General features: G+C 40.2%; 1 protein-coding gene across 4 annotated transcripts in view; it reads left to right on the forward strand.

The window, feature by feature from the left end:
• Nucleotides 1-23,307, forward strand: part of GALK2 (galactokinase 2) — a 135,032-nt gene that overhangs the window by 99,986 nt on the left and 11,739 nt on the right. The gene's annotated exons all lie outside the window — the stretch shown is intronic.

Consider the following 23,307-nt stretch of genomic DNA (forward strand, 5'->3'; position numbering starts at 1 on the left):
TGGCAAACAATTATCCAGACTCTTAGCTTCATTAAACTCATTCATTCATTTTTCAACAAACATTTCCTAGTCTCCTATATGCCAGGTATTCTATAGGCAAAGGTGAATAATACCTGGTTCCTGACCTCAAAAAGTTCAGAATTCAGGGGTCGGCCCTGTGGCGTAGCAGTTAAGTGCGCGCGCTCCGCTGCTGGCGGGCCCGGGTTGGGATCCCAGGCGTGCTCCGACCCACCACCTGTCAGGCCATGCTGTGGCAGCGTCCCACATAAAGTGGAAGAAGATGGGCACGGATGTTAGCTCAGGGCCAGTCTTCCTCAGCAAAAAGAGGAGGATTGGCATGGATGTTAGCTCAGGGCTGATCTTCCTCACAAAAATAAATAAATAAAATAAAAATTAAAAACAAAAAAAGTTCATGATTCAATAAGCTTCTCATTTTTTCTTCTTTTTTTTCCCTTCCCATTTTTCTGACTATTATGCTACTTATATAAAAGGTCTAGGTTAGAGCAGTGCCCATAACTACTGTGGAACAACACTCGGGAACACCAGGAAGTTTTCACTGCTTAGGTTGAAACTTGTGGCCCACTGTAGTGTGGAAGCTTTTTCTGATTGTCTGCTGCTTTGAAGTAATTTTGTTTTTATACTGGTAACATAAGATACCTGAGAGGAAGGCCAGGTAAAGGTTGGAGGTACAGGGTGGAGCCTCACAGTGGCTGCTCAGAAGTAAAGGTTGTCTATTTGTGGGAAGTCAGTGCTGGGGGCAGGACATCCAGCTAAGATCCAATAGTCTCTTGAGGTAGAGTTGGGGGGTGGGACTTTAGCGCAAACATCAGGCTCAGGGTCCCATTTCCATCCCATTCAGTCCAGTTCTACAACTGGTTATTGAGTGCCTACAGTGGATTTGCCTGCCAAGTAATGTCTTAAAGGCTGCACCTACTTTATGATAAGATAAGGGAATGATTTAAGGGCAGGGAGAAGGTTTTGGTTTCTAACATTGTTAGATCCAATTTAATTTGATGAAGATTTATAGTGTCTCTGGAACTGGAAAGAGCAAACTGGCCTACACACTTAATCAGACTTGCCACCCATTTTTGTAAAATAAACTTTTGCTGGAACATAGCCATATGTTGGCATGGCTGCTTTTGCACTGCAACAGCAGAGTTGAGTAGTTGTGACAGAGACTGAATAGCCCACAAAACCTAAAATGTTTACCATCTGACCCTTTGCAGAAAAAGTTTGCTGACCTCTACTCCAGAAAGGCAGACCAAAGGTTAGCCAGACTGCCTGGATTAGGATCTTGGGCTTCTTCACTTACTAGATTTATGACTAAATTTGTAAATTCTTAACCTTTCTGTTGTCTTAGTTTTAGCATGAAATAGGCATAACAGGAATACCTCCCTTAAAGGAATAATCTATGTAATGTACTAAGAACAATGCTTGGTAGTGGAGGTTCTCATAAATGTCAGCTACTTTTGTTATTTCTCCTTCCCTCTCCTCTCCCCGCTCCTCTAGGCCTTGAGGTTGAGCGTTGGGAACACAGAGATAAACATAACAGGATTGATCCTCAGGGAGTTTACAAAGTAGTGGTGGAAACAGATAAAGAAAAAGTTGATCCAGCATAGAGTAATGAGTGAGGTAATAGAGAAAAGAGGTCAGAGCCAGCTTTACTAAGGAGATAGCAACCAGACAAAAGTTAGAGAATAAATAGGAATTTCCTAGGTAGACAAGCAGTCAGAAAGACTTCCAAGCAGATAAAACTGCAGGTACAGAAGGAGAGAGGAGTGAGAGAGGATTATATGTCCAGAGAACTACAGATAGTTGAGTGTTTCTTGAAAATAATGTACACGGTGGTGAGTGATAGATAAGGCTGAGTTTGTAGGTAGGCCAAGATCACCAACAGCCTTGTCAAATACTTTGTGAGTACGTATTTTATCGATAATGAGGGAGTTAATAAAATGTTTATTGAATGAAGAAGTTGGGTAGGGCATTGAATACGGAGAGCTTCCAGAGAAATAGCCTTTATCCTTTGACTTAAGACATGGTCCAATTTTTGAAATTCAACAAGTATATGTATTGACTTCACTGGGCTGGGTATTATGCTGGAGACTGGGATACAAAGATAAGTAGGACATGACCTCTACGTACAGTGACCTAGTGTCTAATGGAGGAGAGTGCCACACCACAGTCCCTGTAAATAATACCTGCTGTAAAAAAGGTATTTATCAAGAGTCCCGAGAGTGTGAAGGAGAAAGTAACTAATGCCTGTGACTTGAATTTGAGCTGGATCTTAAAAGAAATTTATGGATTTCCCAGGCTGAGAGAGGTGACAGGCCATTCTAGGCAGAGAGTAGAGCCTGAGAGAAGACATAGAGACATAAGAGTTTGAAAACATGTGCCAAGAGATATTGTGTGCAGTATGAGCAGGACGCCAAAAATACTGGCTAAAAGGATGCCAATTAGGGGACTATTGTTCTACTCTCCATCATGTAAGTGCCTGAAATAGGCGATGGTTGGTGGATATCACAATGGGTAGATTCTCAAGGCCGTAAAGGAGAGTTCGGTTGGAATTGATGATTGCCTGTGTCTAGGGAGGGAGGGAGGGAGGAAAAGAAGGGAAGAAGAAAAGAAATAGAAGATAAGGAAGGCAGAGGTATGGATGGGGACAATTAGGGAATTGTAGTATGGGAAATAATTTTGGGGGCAAGAAAATAAGTTTATATATATATATGTATATATATAATTTGAGTATTATATACATGTATATATATAAAATTGAGTTTGTCTGGTGATATGGCAAAGCATCTAAGTAAAGCTGTAGAACACATAAAGATCCAAACTATATAATTAGATTTGGGAACTTTTCATGAAGAGGCAAAGAACCCTTAATAGACATTGGGAATATTTACTGTCAAATGATCTTATTAAAGAGGTCTTTTCTTGGTGTCACTTCTTAGTTCAGAAACCTTTAGAGGCTCACCATTACCTCATTGCCTAAACTCCTTAATATGGATGTTAAGTTTCTCCTCAATTTGGCTTTAACTCTGTTCTGTCCTATCTCCCTTTTGAGCCCATACACACCCATGTGGACAGTGTTGTCTCGGCTGAACCATTCCATTTCCCTATCCTCTTTTCTGAAATGCAGTTCCAACCTATCTTAAATGCTCAATTTAATTCTTCTTTTTAAAAATTATTTTATTGAGGTCATATTGGCTTATAACATTGTGCAAATTTCAGGTGTACATTATTATATTTCAGTTTCTGTATAGATTGCATTGTATTCACCACCAATAGCCTAGTTTTTATCCATCACCATAGATATGTGTCCCTTACCCCTTTCACCCTCCCCCCACCCCCTTCCCCTCTGGTAACCACCAATCTATTCTCCTTATCTATGTGTTTGTTTGTTTATCTTCCAGATATGAGTGAAATCATACAGTATTTGTCTCTGTCTGACTTATTTTGCTTAGCATAATTCCCTCAAGGTCCATCCATGTTGTCATAAATAGCACAATTTTGTCTTTTTTATGGCTAATATTCCATTGTATATATATACCACATCATCGTTATCCATTCATCCATTGATGGGCACTTGGGTTGCTTCCACATCTTGGCTATTGTGACTAATGCGCCGATAAACATAGGAGTACATATATCTTTTTGAATTATTGATTTCATGTTCTTTGAATAAAGACCCAGCAGTGCAATAGATAAAAGCTCAATATAATTCTTATCTTTTCTTACCCTTCTTAATCAACAGCTTGTTCACTTTCTCTGTATCTGTGTTTCTTTTTCTCTGCATCTGCCTCTTTCCTTCTCCTCTTTTTTTAGCATTTTTTTGAATAAGTTAATTTCTCAGAAAAACTTGGAAAACGCAAAGGATAATTTGCTAATCACAGTACATGCATTGGTATTTGTGTATATATTTAAGTTTTTTCTCCCTGAAGAATAATGATTTCATTGTTTTTGTAAAAATGATGCCTGCTAATCTAACATTTTTATCTAAAATAACATCCCTACTGGCCCACTTGCATCACTTTCTACAATTTACTTATGTTTTGTTTGCACTCAATAAATCTATGTTGAATAAATGAATCCATTTTGTAATTCTATTGTCTTCAGGGGTTCCCCCTTTTGCTTTTAGAATACAGTAAATAAGTTTTAAAAAACTATGACTGTAAATCAGTCTGTAGGATTCTAGAGTCTCCTGGGTTAATATCATTTCACTTACTCTCTGAATCCAGCCATCTAGCCTCAGCCAAATTTCCAGCTGAATTCTCTTGGCACTCAGCTTTAACTTTAGGGATCAAAATCCTTTTATTTCTTTGCCTTGTTCCTTCTGAGTTTATGCTTTGATTGGTCTAAAACCCTAAGCAAATGTTTCTCTTAACCCTTTAGAAGATGTGATTTTTATTGAAAGTGGTGCTGTATTAGATTGTGTGAATGGAGGCAAAGATGACACATGCTCCCAGCAGAGGACTCTGGAGGGTGCCACTACCCCTTTATTCCAGGTGCTTATACTTTAACATGCTTAGTTTTGGCTTGAACTAATTTTCCCATCATGGAAATCTATGCCTTTCTCAAAGGGATGTGGAATCCAGTGTTCTCTTTATGCCAAAATTACTTTCTTTCCTTACGTGGCTATGAGTGTGAGTTGGGAGTTGTTGATCTTGAGGTGACGGTGTGGGCGAAAGATGTTTACAATCAAACTATGGCTTACAGCCTCTGCTAAACCAGCCAGACTTCCAAAGGCCCCTGTACCATTGTTATTTTCTCTTTCCAAATTTCTAATAATTAGATTTAGAAATGCTCAGAGGCCATTAAAATTAAACACACAAAGCAAAATCCTCAAATCCTTTAGATGTTGTTTAGAATGGCTACAATCCATTACTAGGAACTGGCTAGGAATAATTTAAGGATTGTTAGGCCTTTCCCACAGGTAGGCATTATCTAAGGATGTGGCATAATGTCTGGGTTTCCACAGTCTCACAGGCCAGGCTGATTTGGGAGGGGTGTTTCCTAAGGTTTGACCCAAGAGGAAAAGGGGAAGCTGTGGTCAGAGCCAGGAGAGATGGGTACATGTATCTAGCACAGGAGATAAATGAAGGACACACACTGGAGGATAAACAGAAGAGTCCGTCAGGAACCAAATGGAAACCGAGGCAGAGAATGTGTCAAGTGGTTTGGGCACTAGTTTGAGAGAGGGGGGATTTATTGGGAGCATTCCTTTTGGGAGTGCCCAGCCTGTCCTCTGACTTGGGGTGGCCCTGCTTCGTAGATGCACTGTGCTGGGCTGAACATGAATCTCTCGCTTGGATTACCAACTTTGCCTGTGATCATATGCTGACAAAGTGCTGGCCAGTTGCTGACTAATTTGTTTGGATCCTGTGATCTCCAAAGTCACGAGTGACAATCATGGTTTTTGAGCAAGCACAGGGCACTGGCATGGACTGCTCTTTAGGAAGACATCTAGAGTAAAAAAACCAAAAAGAGTTGTAATTTACTTTATGGTTTACACATTACTCTTCACTCACATCATCTGATTTGACTCTCACGACAACCCTGGGGCACATGGTTATCCTCATTTCACAGATGAGGAAACTGAGGTCAGAGAGTTACATGTAGTTACGAGACTACAGAGGTAATAAGTGCTAGAGCCAGATCCCCAATTTTTGTCTTCTGATTTAATCCAATACTCTTTCTGCCATTACTTATTATCTCAGCTTCTTAATAAGCTGGCCTTAGCAATCCTGCATCAAGTAAAGGAAATAATTTCGAATTTTGGCTTTGCTTTGGTCTGATTTTTTCTTGAAACGAAAGAAAGGTGATGAAAAGAGGTTACTTTGTGGTTAAAGAGTTTCCTTTTGGCTATTTCCCATTCTGGTGCTTTGGCCTTAGAAGATGTAAAACCATGTGGCACCCAGCAGCTTGCTTAATTTGAGGAGCAAACTCAACTTGGCTAGAATGTGCATGAGCTGTGCTATAGAAGAACTGTGAGAAGTGCTACAGAATTTTCTCGTTTGATAAACATGCGGTCCTCATAGATTATCTCAGTTAAGTATAAGAAGAGTAGTTTTTTTTATTATCTAATGGAGAACTATAAAGATACTTTACAATATAAAACGAGTCAGTCTGTCAGTAATTTCAATTTCCAATTAAGTGTTCTCAGATATCAAGGAAATTGATTCAAAAATAGCTTGTAAGATATCAAGCACTAAATTCTGCAATCTCAACACATTCAATTGTTGTTCTTATAAGAATTCTGGAAGAAAAGTTTTCCATAAAGAGCCTAGAAAAAACCCCAAAGGAAATTATAGACCTTTTTAGAGTTTACAGATGTTGGTTGAGCAGAAATTTTTAAAATCTGTGCAATGGAGTTCTAATTAGGCCAAATAAAAATGAGTCCTTTGGTTTTGTCCATTGTTTTCATTTTTACAAGATAATAGATTCTTATGAAACAAAGTATAAAAGAATAAATCAAATAACTATTTTTGTTATGCACAAAAGATATGCTTTAAGTTGTTTTGGAAGTCAAGTGTGGGGAAAATTTGCTTTCACTTAGTTCTTTTTCCTTTCCCTCTCTGCCTGGTCTCTCTTTTTTGCTCCTCAGCTCCTGTTGACCCTTCAGCAGCCTGGCCACAGAGGGCAGGATCATGCCAGGAGTAAACGTCCTTTATTTTCTAGGAAAAACTGGGCTGAACTGTTATCCCAGATCACTTGGGGATGATGCTTCCTTCCTGGGTTTTCTTCTTCCTCTTTCAGATGTGTGCATCATATATCCCTATTCATTGGTTCACCTTTCCTCTTCAAATATTTAAGGAACTAAAAATGAATGTGAACATACCTTATTAAGTATGATTTTACATGACATCTTCAAACTCTCAACTTCTGTAGGAACAGCCGAGCACCAGTGTGTTGGAATTACAACAGTGCTGTGTGCTGTGTACCGACCGGTTGTTACCTGAGCCACTGATGGGTAGGCTGGAGCTCAGAATCCCTCTCTTATCCCATACAGCTAATAATGGAAAACTTCTTTCCGGCTCCTGAGGCCATTCTGGAGCCACAAAAGCAGGAGAATTCTGGAATTTTCATCCACTTGGGTGAGAGTTTTAAATGAGCTAGAATGAAACAAATTCTGAAGGTACATTTGGAGGAGGAGTTGATCCCTGTAGTAGTTTTAAATACATTGGCCATCTTGGACTGAGGCAGGCCCAGAATGAACCTATGAGCTTAACCACCTCTTCATACTTCGTACCTCAAACCCTTGAGTTCCCCAAGTTTCTCGAGTTAATGTGATTTGGACAGGGCTGGCAGTAGAGGATGTGGTCAAGTTAGACCAATGAGATTAAACATTTACCTCTGTCAGACACTCTGATCCTCTTTCTCAAAGAAGAGTTTTCTTCTCTCTAGGAAGGTCATCCTTGTGTTTTGAGCCTTCAGCTTCAGGGAGACCATACATACTGCAGGGAAGGAGGAAGGGGACATCTACCTTCCTGACAACAGCAGCCCCATAGACTGTGGTGACCTACAGCTATGAAAGTAAGCTGGAAACAACTTTTCCAGCCTCACATGAAATTCCCATACAATAGTTACTACAATGATATTTCCCAGAGATAAACCCTGAAAGAGTGGCAGCAGCTAAATGTGAGCCATGAGGCACCATCTTCCCACAACATTTGTATCCTTGAAAAAGGGTCCTTGTTTTATGCATCTCTGTATTCCTGGCAAATGTTTGCTATATGAATAAATGAATTAAATTAATTTTCTTCTATTCATATGGAGAAGTAATGGGTAGGAGGCCAATTCAAGAATGCACTCAAAGTCTAGCTAAAGAGTGGTTATATCTAGCCCTTAAAAAAATTTGCTCATGTACATTAATAATAATAATATTAACAACAACCACATTCAGCACTTACTATGGGCCAAGCACTGTTCTAAGTATTTTTAAAACATTTGCTATCCTTGTTTATTAATATGGCCCTCCCATTTAGAGTACCTGCATGAAATAGTCTTTCAAGGCTGTAAACTGTATCATAAACGCATTCAGACGGACACATTCAAATATTGATGCATTCACCGCTCCTTCTCCCCACCCTCCCCCACTCTCCTAATCTATTCACACTATTGAGATATGACAGTCAAACCCCCAGAGTTAGGCAGCTCCTAGGAAATAAAGAATTTTTTGGTAGGTGTTGCTTTTGTTTGTTTGAAATACTGTTTAAAAGAGAAAGGCAAATGCATTTGGCCATTACAGCACTAATTAGGTTTGTGTTGGTTGACATAATGATACCAAAGTTTTCCAGCTAACAGAGCAGTCTATCTTGCATCTCAATATTTTTGACAGTTGTCTTTGAAGTCACATATGGATTTTTTCTTAAAACATTTCAAATCTATGAAAGTGAAAATATAGCACAAGTTATATAGATTTAATTTAGAGGAACATAAAGGGTAAAGACTGGCTTTAAGATGGTCTTGCTGCTAGGAACATCCCATAAGTAGGTTGCAATATTTTGCTATTTTGCAGATGAGGAAACTGAGGCACAGAATGCTTAAGCAACTTGCCCAAGGTCACACAGCTAAAAGCAGCAGAGTTGGGATTCAAACCCATGCAGTCTGACTCTAGAGCCCTTCCTCTACAGTCTTAATCACTATGTGATATGAGGCTGTAACAGTCAGAATTCTATCAGAGAAAGGGATTTATTATGTAGATTTGACCATATGCAGTTGTATACGCTGTTTAAATAGTCTGCATAAGGCTATGTCTTTGTATCTGGGGCTGGAGCCTGAAGTCAACAGGAAACCAAGTCAGGAAGTGAGGACAGATGTGAAGTGGGGGAGAACAAGGACAAGCTGGAGCCCATGAGGACGCACTGGAGCCAGTGTCGGACTCTCACCACCTCCAGGCCTCCAACTTTGATGATAGTGGTGTCCTGCAGGTGAAGCTACACGTGTACCGGGCCTAAGAGTCAGAGAAGCTGAAGGAGGGGCCAGTGGGACCCGGGGGCACTGTGCCCTTGGCTGCTGCTCCATGCCAACGAAGTGAGCTAGCACATAAGTCACAATGTACATGAGCCTCAATGGCACCTGATGCCCCTACATAGACCTTTAAAGGGTGCAAAATATATGCCTCCTATCATTCCTAATATATATTTTTTAAGTTGCTTGTTCCCCCTGTCTGTACCTGGTATCCTGACCCTCCCAGCTACCTTCTTCACATCAGCTGCCTCGTTGGCCTTGGTATTGCTGGTCCCCCTGGGCTGCTGAGCCCTGATCACCACCTTGGTTCCAGCCCTGCCAGCCTCCTTGGCCCTGACCCTGTAATTCCCGGCCACCCTCTTAGCCCCAACTGCCTCTTTGTCTCTGGCTTTGCTGGCCCTACCATTCATGGCTGCCTCAAGGGAAGGGAAGAAAAGGAAAGGAAAAGGACAATTTCTAAACTTTTAAGTGTATATTTCTCTTAAGTCCAAGATACATAACTTGACATTACTCAGTATTCCCTTTGCTTGAATTTATCATGGATATATGTCTGCCTTCTGAGAGATGAAATTGTCGAAGGGTCAGCTGTGAATTTATTAGCCACTCTGCTTTGAGTAGAATGAGGCTTCTGCAGATGTGAGGACAGCTCACCTCTCATTGTGTACCCTGTTGCCCCACTGCTGGTTTGGGTTAGGAAAACACCTGCTATAGTCTTCATCTACCTAAGAGGCATGATCTTGCACTCCTATTTTCCTTTTTTGCTGTTTTTGCTTTCATTTTTACTTTTTTAGGTTTCCATATGAGTAAATATTTTCTTTGTATACAAAGCTGCTTTTCTCATAGTTAAATGGGTTTATTTTGGTCAAAGTGATTATCTCCTATATTGGTGTGTTCATGTTGATTGTGCTTCAGTAACAAACAATTCCAAAGTCTCAGTGGCTCGACCCAACAAAAGTTTATTTCTTGCCCACTCTGCATATCCAACACGAGTTAACAAATGGATCTGTTCCTCCAAGACACTCAGGGACCGAGGCTCAGGGGGGCTCCATCTCAATATGTTTGTCCATAATCACTGTGACCAGAGGAAGGAAATGTTGCTAATCGCTCACTGGCACTTAACATCAGCCAGAGAGTGACACAGTCACTTCTAGTCTCATTTCATTGGCTCAAGCAAGTCATGTGGATGTGATGAACTTCAGAGGGTGTGGGGAAGTGCAGTCTGTCTTAACCTGTGTAAGGAGAACTGGAACATTTGGAAACAGCCCTAATGACAACCACACTTCCCTGTGCTGTGTAGCTGTGAGTCTCATCCCATCAAATCTTGGTGATATCAGGGAGAACCAGTTTACTTTCTTATGTTAAAATACAAAGTTGACATTTCTTTCCAGACATCTGGGACAACGAGTATTGTTCTTGATCAAATTTCAAGTTATTTTCACTTAAGAATTAGACATACTGTGATCTCTTTTTATGTCATACATTTCTCTCATACTGGCATTTTTTCTGCATTTTGGTGAGAGCCTTCTTAGTCCTGGTGGCTTGTCACTTTCTTTCTTGTCTTGTAGAGTTCACACAGCCTCTTCTCAGGAGACTGTCATTCTAGAATCTTAAGGCATGGTCCAGGAAAACATCTCCTTCTGTTTGATCTTAGTTGTTCACTTCCTATGCCTTTGTTCTTTTTTGAAGTACCTAGTTTCAGGTGGAAGAAATTTTCCTGATAAGAATTTCTAAGTGGGAAATTATGTACTGTGTGAGTTTGTTTCCATGTGAGTCAGCAGAAGTAAGTAACTATACATGGATCTAGTGACTTTTACCAGGTTATTACCAAATGTCAATAATGACAACAAAAATAATGATCCATTGTATCTGTGTAGACATTCACAGTTTTAACCACATGAGATCTCAATTACTGTCATTCGTGCTGCAGGTTTCCAGACGAAAACATGACAGGATACCCGTCTCTACATTCAGGGTAGAGGCATTGCATAGTTTTTTTGAAAAAAGTTTGGGAAAGATGGTTCCTTGTATTGTCTTTAGGAGGGAATAGGGTGGAAGAGACCGCAAAATGAACACTCTCAGTCCATTAGGACCTCTATAATGTTAGGAAGCCTTTATTCTGGCAAAGGCCATCGATGCAACAGCCAAAAAGACCAGAGACCACCTACATAGGAAAGCAATAGAATTTAGTCTTTTAATGAGAAACTATGAGTAGAAGGGAACACAGCAATTAGCAACTGGAATGTTCTTGGAGAGCTTCATGGAAGAGGTGGCATCTGGGCTGACATTGAAAGAGATTCAGGGATTTCAGAACTAGTCTGGGTAGAATACCGATGCTGGGCCTCCACTCTTGGACAAGCAGTGGTGGGGCAGGGTATCTCAAGCAGGGGGTGGCACAAGCACACTATAAGAGGTAGGAAAGGATCAAGCACATTCAGAGGACTCAGTGCGTCTTGATGGATTGGAATGTGTGGTCCTTCATTTACTGGACAATGGAAAAATATGCCCATGTTTGATGCAATGAAACGTTTAGGAACGCCACAATCAAGATGGTGTTTGTGAAGTTTACTATGGCAGCTGTATAAAGGTTGATTAGAGGTGAGAGGGAGACCAGTTAGAAGGTAGAACAATTGTTCAGACATAGGATGAAAAGAATCCAAACTAGGAAGTTATAGCATGAAAAGGAAGGGAGCAATGGGCTCTGTCTTGTCATTTGAATGGCCCTGGAGTTAACAGGAGCTTAGTGTATTGCCAGAGTGTAAAATGCAGGTGTGGGTGACTACAGCAGAGTGAGGCAAATGTTTAAAGATCAGAGGGTAGAATTTATTATGACATAGACAGTGCCGGCTCTTGCTGCTCTTGGAAATCTTAGCAAGGGAAGTTGTAAACGTGTGGGGAGCTGTTACTCTCCACGGAGAAAATGGCATTATGCTGTGGACTTGAAAATATTCACAAATGCCTTTTGGAATGTAGTTTTCCATGGATTAATGTAGTTTATGTTGAAAGTGCATATATATATATTTTTCATCAGTGGTTTTGCTTTTAAAAGCCAGGTAGTTAAAAATTTTTTTCCTCTTAAATGTAAAATGCTAATTTAATTTAATCTTTGCAGCGTGGGAATGGGATACTAATGTGGCTGAAAACAGCACTTTATTTTTTGTGGGTTTTACTATTTCAGAAACTTCACATTTATGAAAAATATTATTACTAGGAAAAGAAATTTGAAACCACAGTCCAACTTCAATGAGGATTGTATAGTGTTTTTCCATTCTACTGCTTAAATACTCCTAAGATTCTATGCCTCAGAGCAGGGACTTATTATAACTTTGCTGCATAGGAAAACAGAGGACTCCAGAGTGGATTCTGAAGTGGTTTCCCCCATCCACCTCTGGATTGCTGTTCTTGGAAACCAACTCTGTGTTTAGCCCAGTAGAGCTTTCTGTTTTGCAGAGAAACTGGCTAGTAGCGTGCAGCTACATGATTGTGCAAAGACAGTTAAAGCCACAACTGCTTTTAGCCCCTTACCCAAACAGTGGGAAAGTATTTTGGGGTATTAGAGTCTCAGAAAGATTAATTATACACTTATGTGATCAAGATTTCAAATTCTCTCAGACCAGCATATTTATTTCTTTTGTTTTGATTAATTATCCTGAGATGAAGTCTTTATCCAAGTTAAGTCTGATTCCCAAAATGTTTATCACTTTTTAGCTTGTTAGCTGAAAACCAATGCTCTGCCTTCTTCCATCTCCACACAACCTATATGCAGTTTGGTGATAGGAGGCCACTGGAAGAAATTCACTATATTGAGAGTGAGGGAGACGATGGTCCAGTTCTACTTTGAACTCCTCGGACCGACTCCAAGGACAGACGGGGGGATCCACCCTTTAAGAAGGGCATACATAGGGGCCGGCCCTGTGGCACAGTGGTTAAGTTCACGCACTCTGCTTTGGTGGCTCGGAGTTCGCAGGTTCGGATCCTGGGCGCAGACCTGTGCACTGCTCATCAAGCCATGCTGTGGTGGTGTCCCATATACAAATAATGGAGGAAGATGGGCACAGATGTTAGCTCAGGGCTAATCTTCCTCAGCGAAAATAGGAAGATTGGCAATGGATGTTAGCTCAGGACTCGTCTTCCTCACCAAAAAAAAGAAGACCATACACAGACTAATGTGTGTTCAGAGGAATCATCAGTGAAGAAGACTTGATATCCAGTCACCTGAGGGAAGCTGGTGATTGGTCTGGAGAGGAGAAGACTTAAATACTAATAGAGTTGTGGTATTTCACTGCTGCTGGGGGCCAGTGCCATAGTTTTGGCTACCTAGTATCCAGGCCCCTTTCCTAGGGAAATCTCCTGCTGTGTGTATGTTGGTGAGAGGGAGGGTCTTGCCTCCTATGGTGGAAGCGGAGGGGTCAGATTTGCCTCTCATAAGTCACTTGTCCTCTGAGTGTGAACAATGGTTCGAGGTTCATCCTGGTGTCCTGGCATGTGCTTATGTCTGGGGCTTTGAGTCTAATAGGCACAGGGTCCATTGATAAAGTATCTAGTGTCTAGTGTCATCTAGCCTTGTGGAGTGACTTTCGCAGCGTTCCTCATTGCCTGCTTCCCTTGGCTTCTGACCCATTTCCACCTGGTTTTCTCACAGTCTAATAGAGAATAGGAATATGTAATTCTAATAGATTGTGTGAGCTCCCTAATATCTTTAAAATAAATTTATTTTTTATTGTTAGTCCATGTAAGGTTTCAGTTTTTTACAAACAAGAATGCTGACTGATGTAACTACTAAAAACCTGTAATGCTTTCTTATTTCTAGCTGGAATTCTTACCTGGATCCAAGGACAGCTTTATGAAATATGTGTGTATATTGCACTATATGTAGAATTTTGGATATTTGTGCATTCAGATGGGGGAGAGAGTCCACAGCTTTTATTCCATTATGAAAAGGTTCTATAACCCTAAAAAGGCCGAGAACCACTTATTGATAGGATATACCTTACTTAGCGTAACAAACGAAGCTGTTTTGATCTGGCCTCTGCCTATTGTTTCCATTTTCTCTTTCACCATGTTTCTTGTTGCTTCTGTTCTTCATCCTCATTTTATGCTCCAGTCACATCAAAGTTCTTTTGTTTTGCATCAAAGTTCTATGGATTCTCTAAAAGCACCTTGTGGTTTTTAATCTCCATGTCTTTGCTCATGATGTTCTGTCTGCCTTAAGTTCCCAATCCTTTTCTTTCCTCCTTACCCCACCTTTTAATTGGTTTGCTGGACACTACTCATCTTTTAAACTCAGCTGGTTTCACCTCCTCCATGAAGGTCATGATCACTGTGCCCCACCCCCTTGGCCCACCTGATTTCAGCATGGCCAGCAGTCCATGTCCAGCTAGCAGCAGTGTGCATCTCTTCTTGTTGTCTTGGGGCATTCTCCAAAGTCACGGAAGGTAGCTGTGCTGCCCAGACCCATCTTTGTGGAGAAGTTAACCCCTCTGGGGGCAACAATGGGAGTGTCCATGGGTAAATGCCCTAACCTTCCCATCCTCTGGTGGGCCAATTCTGAGGCACGTTCTCTATGGTTCTTCAGAAAGACTCCTGAGCAATTGGGCCCTGGCTGTCCACAGTGGTGACCTGCTCACCAAGCACCCTTTATTGGCTTCTCTCCTTTCCCGTCTCACTTTCCTTACTCCTTTGCCCCTGCTTCCTAGATTTCTGCTAACAGCATCCAAGTCTTTGTCTCAGGTTCTGTTTTCAGGTTAACCCAGATCAGGGAATCCTCTTGAATTTGTGCCTCCACTTCAGCTGTGAGGAGCTGCCTTAGCATCTGTTGTTCTTTATCGTTCTTGTTTAACAAATTCTCTTTAGGAGACTATTACTTTTTTTATTTAAAAATTTTTTTTAATTTATTTTATTTTTTATTGTGGTGAGAACACTTAACATGAGATCTATCCTCTTAACAAATTTTAAGTGTACAATACATTATTGTTGACTGTAGGTACAATGTTGTCCAGCAGATCTCTAGAGTGTATTCATCTTACTTAACTGAAACTTCATGTCTGTTGATTAATAACTCTCCATTTTCCCCACCTCTAGCCCCTGGTAACTACCATTCCAGCCTTTGATTTTTATGAATTTGACAATTTTAGCTACCTCATATAAGTGGAATCATGTTGTACTTGCCTTTCTGTGTCTGGCTTATTTTACTTAGCATGATGTCCTCAAGGTCCATCCATGGTGTTGCATACTGCAGAATTTCCTTCATTTTTAATGCTGAATATTATTCTATTATATGTATATACTACATTTTTTAATCCATTCATCCATCGATGGTCATTTTTTGCTTCCACATCTTAGCTATTGTGAATAGTGCTGCAATGAACATAAGAGTGCTAATATCTCTTTGAGATCCTCATTTCAATTGTTTTGGCTATATACCCAGAAATGAGATTGCTGGATCGTATGGTATTTCTAGTTTTAATTTTTAGAGGAACCTCTGTACTGTTTTCCATAGCGGCTACATCATTTTGCATTCCCACTAACAGTGTGTAAGGGTTCCAGTTTCTCCACATCCTTGCCAACAACACTTGTTGTCTTTTGTTAGACTATTACTTCTTGAGAGTAAAGAGCTTATCATATTCATTGTTGTTCCCTCAGTATTAAAACTGGCACTTAGTGGATTCTCATCCATGTGTAAAAAACAAGACATGAGAGCTTTCTTCAGATCTTTCAAGGGCTATCTTGTGTTTACATATGTCTGGGGAGCAGAACTAAGACTAAAGAGTAGAAGTTACAAGAAGACAGACTTTAGTTCAATACAAAGCTATCAGTGCACCCAAGGGAGGTGACATTTGTTCACAGCAGTAACCGTGACTCATTATGGCATGATGACCCACTTGGTTTGTCCACTCTTCCCTTTCTAGCCAAGAATTCCTGTAATAGAGAGTTTTACGGAACCCGAGTCCCACACACAGATGCCTACAAGGACCAGGCAGGCATGTAAACTAGTGAGGCAGGCTGAGCATCAGATAATTGGGAATGTTGGGAACTGTGTGGAAATAAAGTATGCATGCCCTGTCTAAAAGGGGTAGCTCCTCCTTGGCTCCAGCCAGCAGCTGCTGTGCAAGAATGTAGGTTTAGCACTGCCAGACTTTTCAGTTTTTCAAGGAAAAGCAGAAATCCAGATTCTTATGTAAAATTTTCCCATTTAAAAAACAATATGTGGGTCAAGAAAGCATCACTGTGGCTGGATATAGACCATGGGTTGTTAGTTTGCAACCTTTGTGTAGCATGTGTAGCAGAGGATGTTAAAGCCTCAGACGTGAGGACAGCCTCATGGACAGGCTGCCCCAGGTTCTGGTCAGATTGCTCTCTTCAGGCCCACAAACACACTTTGCCTGTTCCCAGCTCAGGCCTTTGGCCATCCTGTCTTTGCAGCAAGGAAGCTCTGTGGCTCAGGCCCTTCTCCTGGGATACTTGCTACTACTGTTCTTCCCCCGCCAAACCCTGTCTTCTTAGTTCACCTTCAGCGCTGCCAGCACTTGGATATCCACTGCAGTTGGTCACTGTCCAGTGGTCTCATAGTTTGTCTTATCTGTTTAACTGAGTTGTAAGTTCCTCAAAGCAGGGGCTTGTATTTCACAGGTCTTCCCTGTCATTTGGAGCATAGTGAGGGGCACATAGCAGGTGCTCCATAAGAACTCCTGGTTGACTGGTGCTAGATGGCCATCTTACTCAGTGCTTTTGGCATCACTGTTAGTAGAAGATGACTAAAGAGGAGGCAACCAGCCCTTGAGTACAGAATTTAAAATCAAATCAGTAAGGCTCTTTCAGAGATTGAATAGGCATGTCCTCCATCTACTGTTGACTTGCTGCTCTCAGAACTTTTATGAGGAAAATGGGGCCCAATGTGTTTCTTCTGTCACAGGCTTTGTCTCATCTTTTCCCACCAAAGATACAGCAAAATAACCCGTTAGTTGTGCCCTGGTTTGGATTGCTTCATTAGAGACGGGTTTTGATCATAAGCTATGTGTGCCATCTTTTTAAGGTAGAAGCGAGTAGACCCTTTTTTTTTTTTGAGGAAGATTGGCCCTGAGCTAACATCTGTTACCAATCTTCCTCTTTTTCTTTTTTTCTCCCCAAAGCCCCAGTACATAGTTGTATATCCTACTTGTAGGTCCTTCTAGTTCTTCTATGTGGGACACCACCTCAGCGTGGCTTGATGAGCGGTGAGTACATCCGCGCCCAGAATCGGAACCAATGAACCCAGGGCCGCCAAAGCGGAATGCTTGAACTTAACCACTACACCACTGGGCTGGTCTGAGTAGACACCTTTTTGTTACAAAGATTGTCTAAAAGAAAAAAAAAAAACATTTTATTTTAACTGATTATGATTATTCCTTCCCTTTTATTTGAAACACATTTTGTTTGTTTTAGAAATCTCTTTTCTCCCACATCTGTGAAGCAAATTACAATATAAATAATTCCCAGTCATCTGTGACAATGGGTATTAGGTGTACTTTGGACACTGGAGTTTGCTAATTGTCTCCAAACTTTCTTTTAGTAAACTTTTCCCACTTTTTGGTGAAGGTTCTAGTAAGAATAAATTGCCAAAATAGTAGGTCTTCTCCATATTCCCTATGGCATTTGTCTGACAACTATTTATTTAGCGAAGTTTCAATGTGGTTTTGTTACAAAGACAAGAAACTGAACTATTCTTTCAATAAACATTAAATGAGCCCCCACTGTGTGCCAGACCCTGCTTTAGCTGCTGAATGTACAATAGTGAAGAAATTAGACAAGACCCTTGCTCTCTGAAGCTGACCTTCTATTGGTGAGAGAACCACAAACCAATGAACAAATGAACACAGAAGAAAATGGGACAGTGATAAGTGTTGGGAGAATAAAATAGGATGGAGAGAATGAGTATGTGAGGGAATTACTCTAGACTGGAGTTGAGGGAAGGTCTCCTTGAAGCTGTGACGTCTGAGACTGGAATGACAAGGAGGGGCCAGCCATGTCAAGATCAGGGGAAGAGCATTCCAGGCCAACAAAACAGCTACTGCAATGGGCTTAAGGCAGGAGCTCGTGTGGTGTACTGGAGGCACAGCAAAGAAGTCAGAGGGAAAGGAAAGTTAGAGCTATTATACAAGTGAATTTATTGGACAACGATTGCAGTTTAAATGTATATGGCCAGGATCATTTAGATCTCAGAATCTGTGTCATGATTTCAGGATTAGATTCAGTAATTATCTAAGATTCAGGTTGGAGTAAGTCAATGTTCCAAAACCTATGTGACATTTCCTGCTTGGAAGCTCAGATTTCCCATGGATATGATGGGACACTAGTAGTATTTTAGCAAAATGGCATCTGGTGTTATATTCTTAAATTGGATTTGCTTTGGAAGTAATTACACATGCATTGAACATAGTGAGAAACAACTTCCTTCATCCTTTAATATAATAATTGCTCTCAAGGATTATAAGAGCTTAGAGACAGATGGAGCATCCAGTTTTAAAGTTAACTAGACAGGGAAGGAAGCTGTTATGGACAAAGTTTCAGATTTTCTTGGATTTTTTGGTATCTGCAAAACAGAGACCTGATGAATTGCCAGCATATAACAAGCCAGAACCGTGGATCCAGAGAGCATTTGTGATGTCCAGCCAACACAGAATTACTTTCCCTCCCAAAGGTGGTCTCCAAATCTGCTGTAGCCTTTGGCAAGATTTTTATATCACAATTGAAAACAGATGCCCTTTCTGCCCTTTCCCTTGTTGTCTGAGTTACTACTGTTCAGGGAGTGTGAGCCATGGCAATCTCTCATGCACCTTCAGAATGCCCAGCAAGAGTCCTCATTAGACATTCCCATTCAGAAGTCTTGCTGTGAAACACTCTGCAATAGAGAACAGACGTGAGAAGGTGCCAGGCTTGTGAGGTTCTGGTAATCTGCTCAGTGTGTTCTAAAGGTTTCCTGTTACAAATGAAAACACCAGTCCTAAGATTTAATATAAAACACATCTCTCTGGACAGTTTCTACTTTAGAATATTTAATCCTGAAGGAAATTATTTAATCCTAAGGGACTGAGTAATTCTAAAGAAAAACTAAAGCATGTGCTCCCTAATGGACTATATTGAGTTTTATTACAGGATATGGCCCTAAAATGTGCTTATATTTTATATATATGACATTGAGAATCCAGAGAATAAAAAATCACTGCAAATTCTTGATTAAAAGAGACTTATTACACATAACAACTGAATATAAGGTGTAGACTTTCTTTGGATCCTGGTGTAAATCAAGTGAAATTTAAACAACTGAGAAAATTTAAATATGGACTGAATATGAGGCAATATTAAGGAATCATTGGTAATTTTGCTAGATATGATAATGATATGGAGGTTATGTAAGAAAACATCCTTATTTTATAGAGATGCACACTGAAATATGTAGGGAGAAAATGTCACATCTATAATTTTAAAACTTCAGCAAGATATCAATTGAAGCAAATATGGCAAAATGTTAATAATTGTTCAATCTAGGTGATGGGTGTATGGAGTTTACTATAGCATTTTCTCCACTGTCCTGTATATTTGAAAATTTTTTAAATTCCAAGTTAAAAAAAAGTCTTTAAAATCAAAGCATAGTACAGTGATTTGTCAGCTAAATAGCACTATTTTATGATCATAGTGGGTGTTGCTTTCTTTTTATGTGCCTTTTGTGCTGCAGCCGTAAATAGCAGTGGACCTGGAAACTGGATGCTTTCTTCACAAATGGGACATTACGATAAAAATCAACCAATATTCTCCCCTTATTCTCCATCCTCGCTCTGATTTTGTAACTTGGCCTATGATTATGGGAGGTGAAGTAGTTCAAAAATAACACTGATGGAATCCTAAAGCTAGTATTTTTTTTTCTTTCTTTCTTTTTTATCGTGTTAACATTGGTTTATAACATTATATAAATTTTGGGTGTACATGATCATGTTTCGATTTCTGTGTAGATTACATCATGTTCACCATCCAAAGACTAATTACAATCCATCACCATACACATGTGCCTAATCATGTCTTTTGTCCTCCTCCCTCCCCCCTTCCCTTCTGGTAACCACCAATCCAATCTCTGTCTCTATGTGTTTGTTTGTTGTTGTTTTTATCTTCTATTTATTTTATCTTCTATTTATTCATACAGTATTTGACTTTTTCCCTCTGACTTATTTTGCTTAGCATAATACCCTCGAGGTCCATCTGTGTTTTCACAAATGGCAAGATTTCATCCTTTTTTATGAAAAGCTAGTATTTTAAACATTTTGTTTCAACCTCAATTTAAAAAAAGAACAATCTTAAACTATAGTTACCAAGGTCATTTTCTTTCCTTTCAAAATGTATAATCTACAACCTGGATTATATTAACATATATAGAATTATTGGTACCATCTCAGGCACATACATGTCAACCAAATGGTCCATCTTTTTCATTCTCTGTTCAGAGATTTTGAGGAGTTATTATTGTTAAATCTACCTGTGCTGTTTCTTCAGACAGTGTGTTTTTGCCGACAGTTTATGCCAGTATTGGGTATTCGTAAGACTTGGGATATTTTGATACCCAGACCCTAAAATAATGCACATTCCCATTTGCATTGAACTTATTGATGGAAATAAATTCACATTGCAGTGTGGGCTGCTTCACGTGACCTGGCCACTGATGGAACAAAATATGTTTTATTCCTGCCTATATTTAACTTGTAGGTCCTCTTTCTTCTTATTTTTCATCCATACTTGGTGTCAGTAGTTGCAGATTCAATACCAAAGGGAATCTTGCTGTCCACTTTCCTCAGTCTCAACACTTTAGTAAGCTAAAGTAAGTACTGGCACCAAATTTTTTTTTAACAACAATGCCTAAATGGAGGTATCCTGATTTTGAACTGGTGTTAAAAATAAAGTGCTAATTGTATCATCATCAACAGCCAACACCCACTGAGCCCCTGTCATGTAAGGCACTGTTGAAGGTGCTTATGGGTGAAAGGTTGTAGTGGTGGAATGCATGGAACTAGAAGATCTGGTTTCTGTCTTCAGCAGTTGGCAAACTTTGCAGAGATAGGAGAAACAATTACTATGGAAAGTATATGATAAGCACCAAATGAGTGCCATGGACTGCAAGTGTGGTACAAATTCAGAGTCAAGAGATGGTTTCCAGCTGGGACCATCACAGCTTCATGGAGCACATAAAATTTAAGCTGAACTTCAGAAAGGTAAAATTTTGATAGGGAGAGAAAGGACAAGAAACTATTTCCGTGTGGACTAATGAGTATATCCAGAAGCAGTGAGTGTTTGGGTAACTACAAATAGGCCAGTTTGGCTGAAGGGAAGAGTTCCTATCGGGACTGAGCATGCTGAGGGCAGGAATTTGGATTATGGTAAACACTGGGGAAGCAGTGAAGGTTTAGGGTAGTAACATGGCTGTGTGTTGTTAGGAGCTCAATCTGACAGTACTGACCTCAAGGTAGGTTGCAGGGAGGAGAGACTAAGACAGGAATATCAATTTGGAGATCATTGCAAAATAGTTCAACTGGGAAAGGGAATAAAAGTGTGAATTTGGTTAATGACAGTGGGAACAGAAGGGAGGGATGACTACAAGACACACTGTGAAAGCAGACCTGACTAGATTTGATGACTGAATTTAGGTCCTCTTTGAAAGAGAATAGGAAAATTCACATGAATTTGTGTCATTTCATTGATGCAAGCAGTTGACTGTAAGTTTAATATACCTAATATGACTCAGTATACCTAATATGACTCAAGAACTTTTGAAAGGAAACTTTTAATTCTTTATTAATTTATAGGAAAGTTAGCCCCACCCTTGTAATGCTTAACTTTTACACAAATCCTAAGAATGGCTATTCACTTCCTCTAGCCTTTTTACCCATCTCCAAGAGTTAGGAGGACAGTGCTATAGGGGGATGGGGGGGCCGGGGTTAGAGAATGTAACCTGAAACTTTAATAGAATTATTGGTGGAATTTAAAAACACTTCTGAAAAAGTAGTAATAGTCTAAGGGAGAGGAATCTGGAGGCAGACCCTGGAGGACAGAGTCATGTAGAAAAAGCTACCTTGAAAGGAGGCTCAGTGTCCTTCAGTGGAGGGACAGAGCCAGCGCCAGGTAGCTCTGCAAGGAGGGAGGCAGGGAATAAACCCTGTGACCTCACTCTCTTCCCTCTCATCTCTTGCTGATCTTCTCCCTGTCTCCAATCTAGATGGCAAGGGAACACGTTGGTGTAATCCATACAGGTGAGCCTCCTGGGGCAGATAGCAGGGTGGAGAAGGAACGAGAGTAGAGCTGGGGGTGCAAACAGTCACAGTTAGCATCCTCTTTACGAAATATAACAATATGGGGGGGGTTGCTTGGAGGAAGTTCTTCATAGAATCATAAAATGTTAGAGCTGGAAGGATCCTAAGAAGTAATTTTTTTTTTTTTTATAATTTTTATTTATTTATTTATTTTCCCCCCAAAGCCCCAGTAGATAGTTGTATGTCATAGCTGCACATCCTTCTAGTTGCTGTATGTGGGACGCGGCCTCAGCATGGCTGGACAAGCAGTGCATCAGTGCGCACCCGGGATCCAAACCCCGGGCCGCCAGCAGCGGAGCGTGAGCACTTAACCGCTAAGCCACGGGGCTGGCCCCGTAAGAAGTAATTCTCAACCTCATTTTAGAGATGGAGAAATAAAGACCTATAGAGGTAGCAACTTGGGTCAGCCAGTTGTCACAGAGCTGCAGAAATGACAGACCTTTTGATTCTTAGCCCTGGCTCTTTCCAGTAGGCCAGGTACCTTCCATATATTTTCCAAAATTTTCCCAGACCCCACAGCACCAGCTCAGCCACTGTTTAGCATGGGTGAAAATGGTAAGGAGGTCTCAGTTATTATTCAGGGGAATGTGTAAGTATTATAGACACAGCCATTGCAGTAGGACATATTTCTGTAACTGAAGTTAGAGTCATTGTGAATAATGTGGAAAGTAGAGAATTGTGTCAAGGAGAAAATAAAATCACCTATAATGTACCATAGAGATAATGACTGTTAACATTTTGGTGCTTTCTTATAATTTTTAAAAATTAAAATGTACATAAATATGTGTATAGGTGAATGCAAAATTAGTATTAATCGTACATATAGTTTTATGTCTTGATTTTTCAGTTAATAATGAACAATTTCCCATGTAGTAAATTGTCTTAGAATCTGGGTTTTAATAGCAGTAAAATTTTTTTAATGGATGTAGTGTAATTTTAAAAATATTTCCTGTTATTAGACATTTGGATTGTTTCTTATTTTCTGCTATGATAAATAATGGTGCAGTATATA

Source organism: Diceros bicornis, chromosome 5, assembly GCF_020826845.1.
Source record: "Diceros bicornis minor isolate mBicDic1 chromosome 5, mDicBic1.mat.cur, whole genome shotgun sequence".
Lineage (NCBI taxonomy): Eukaryota > Metazoa > Chordata > Mammalia > Perissodactyla > Rhinocerotidae > Diceros > Diceros bicornis.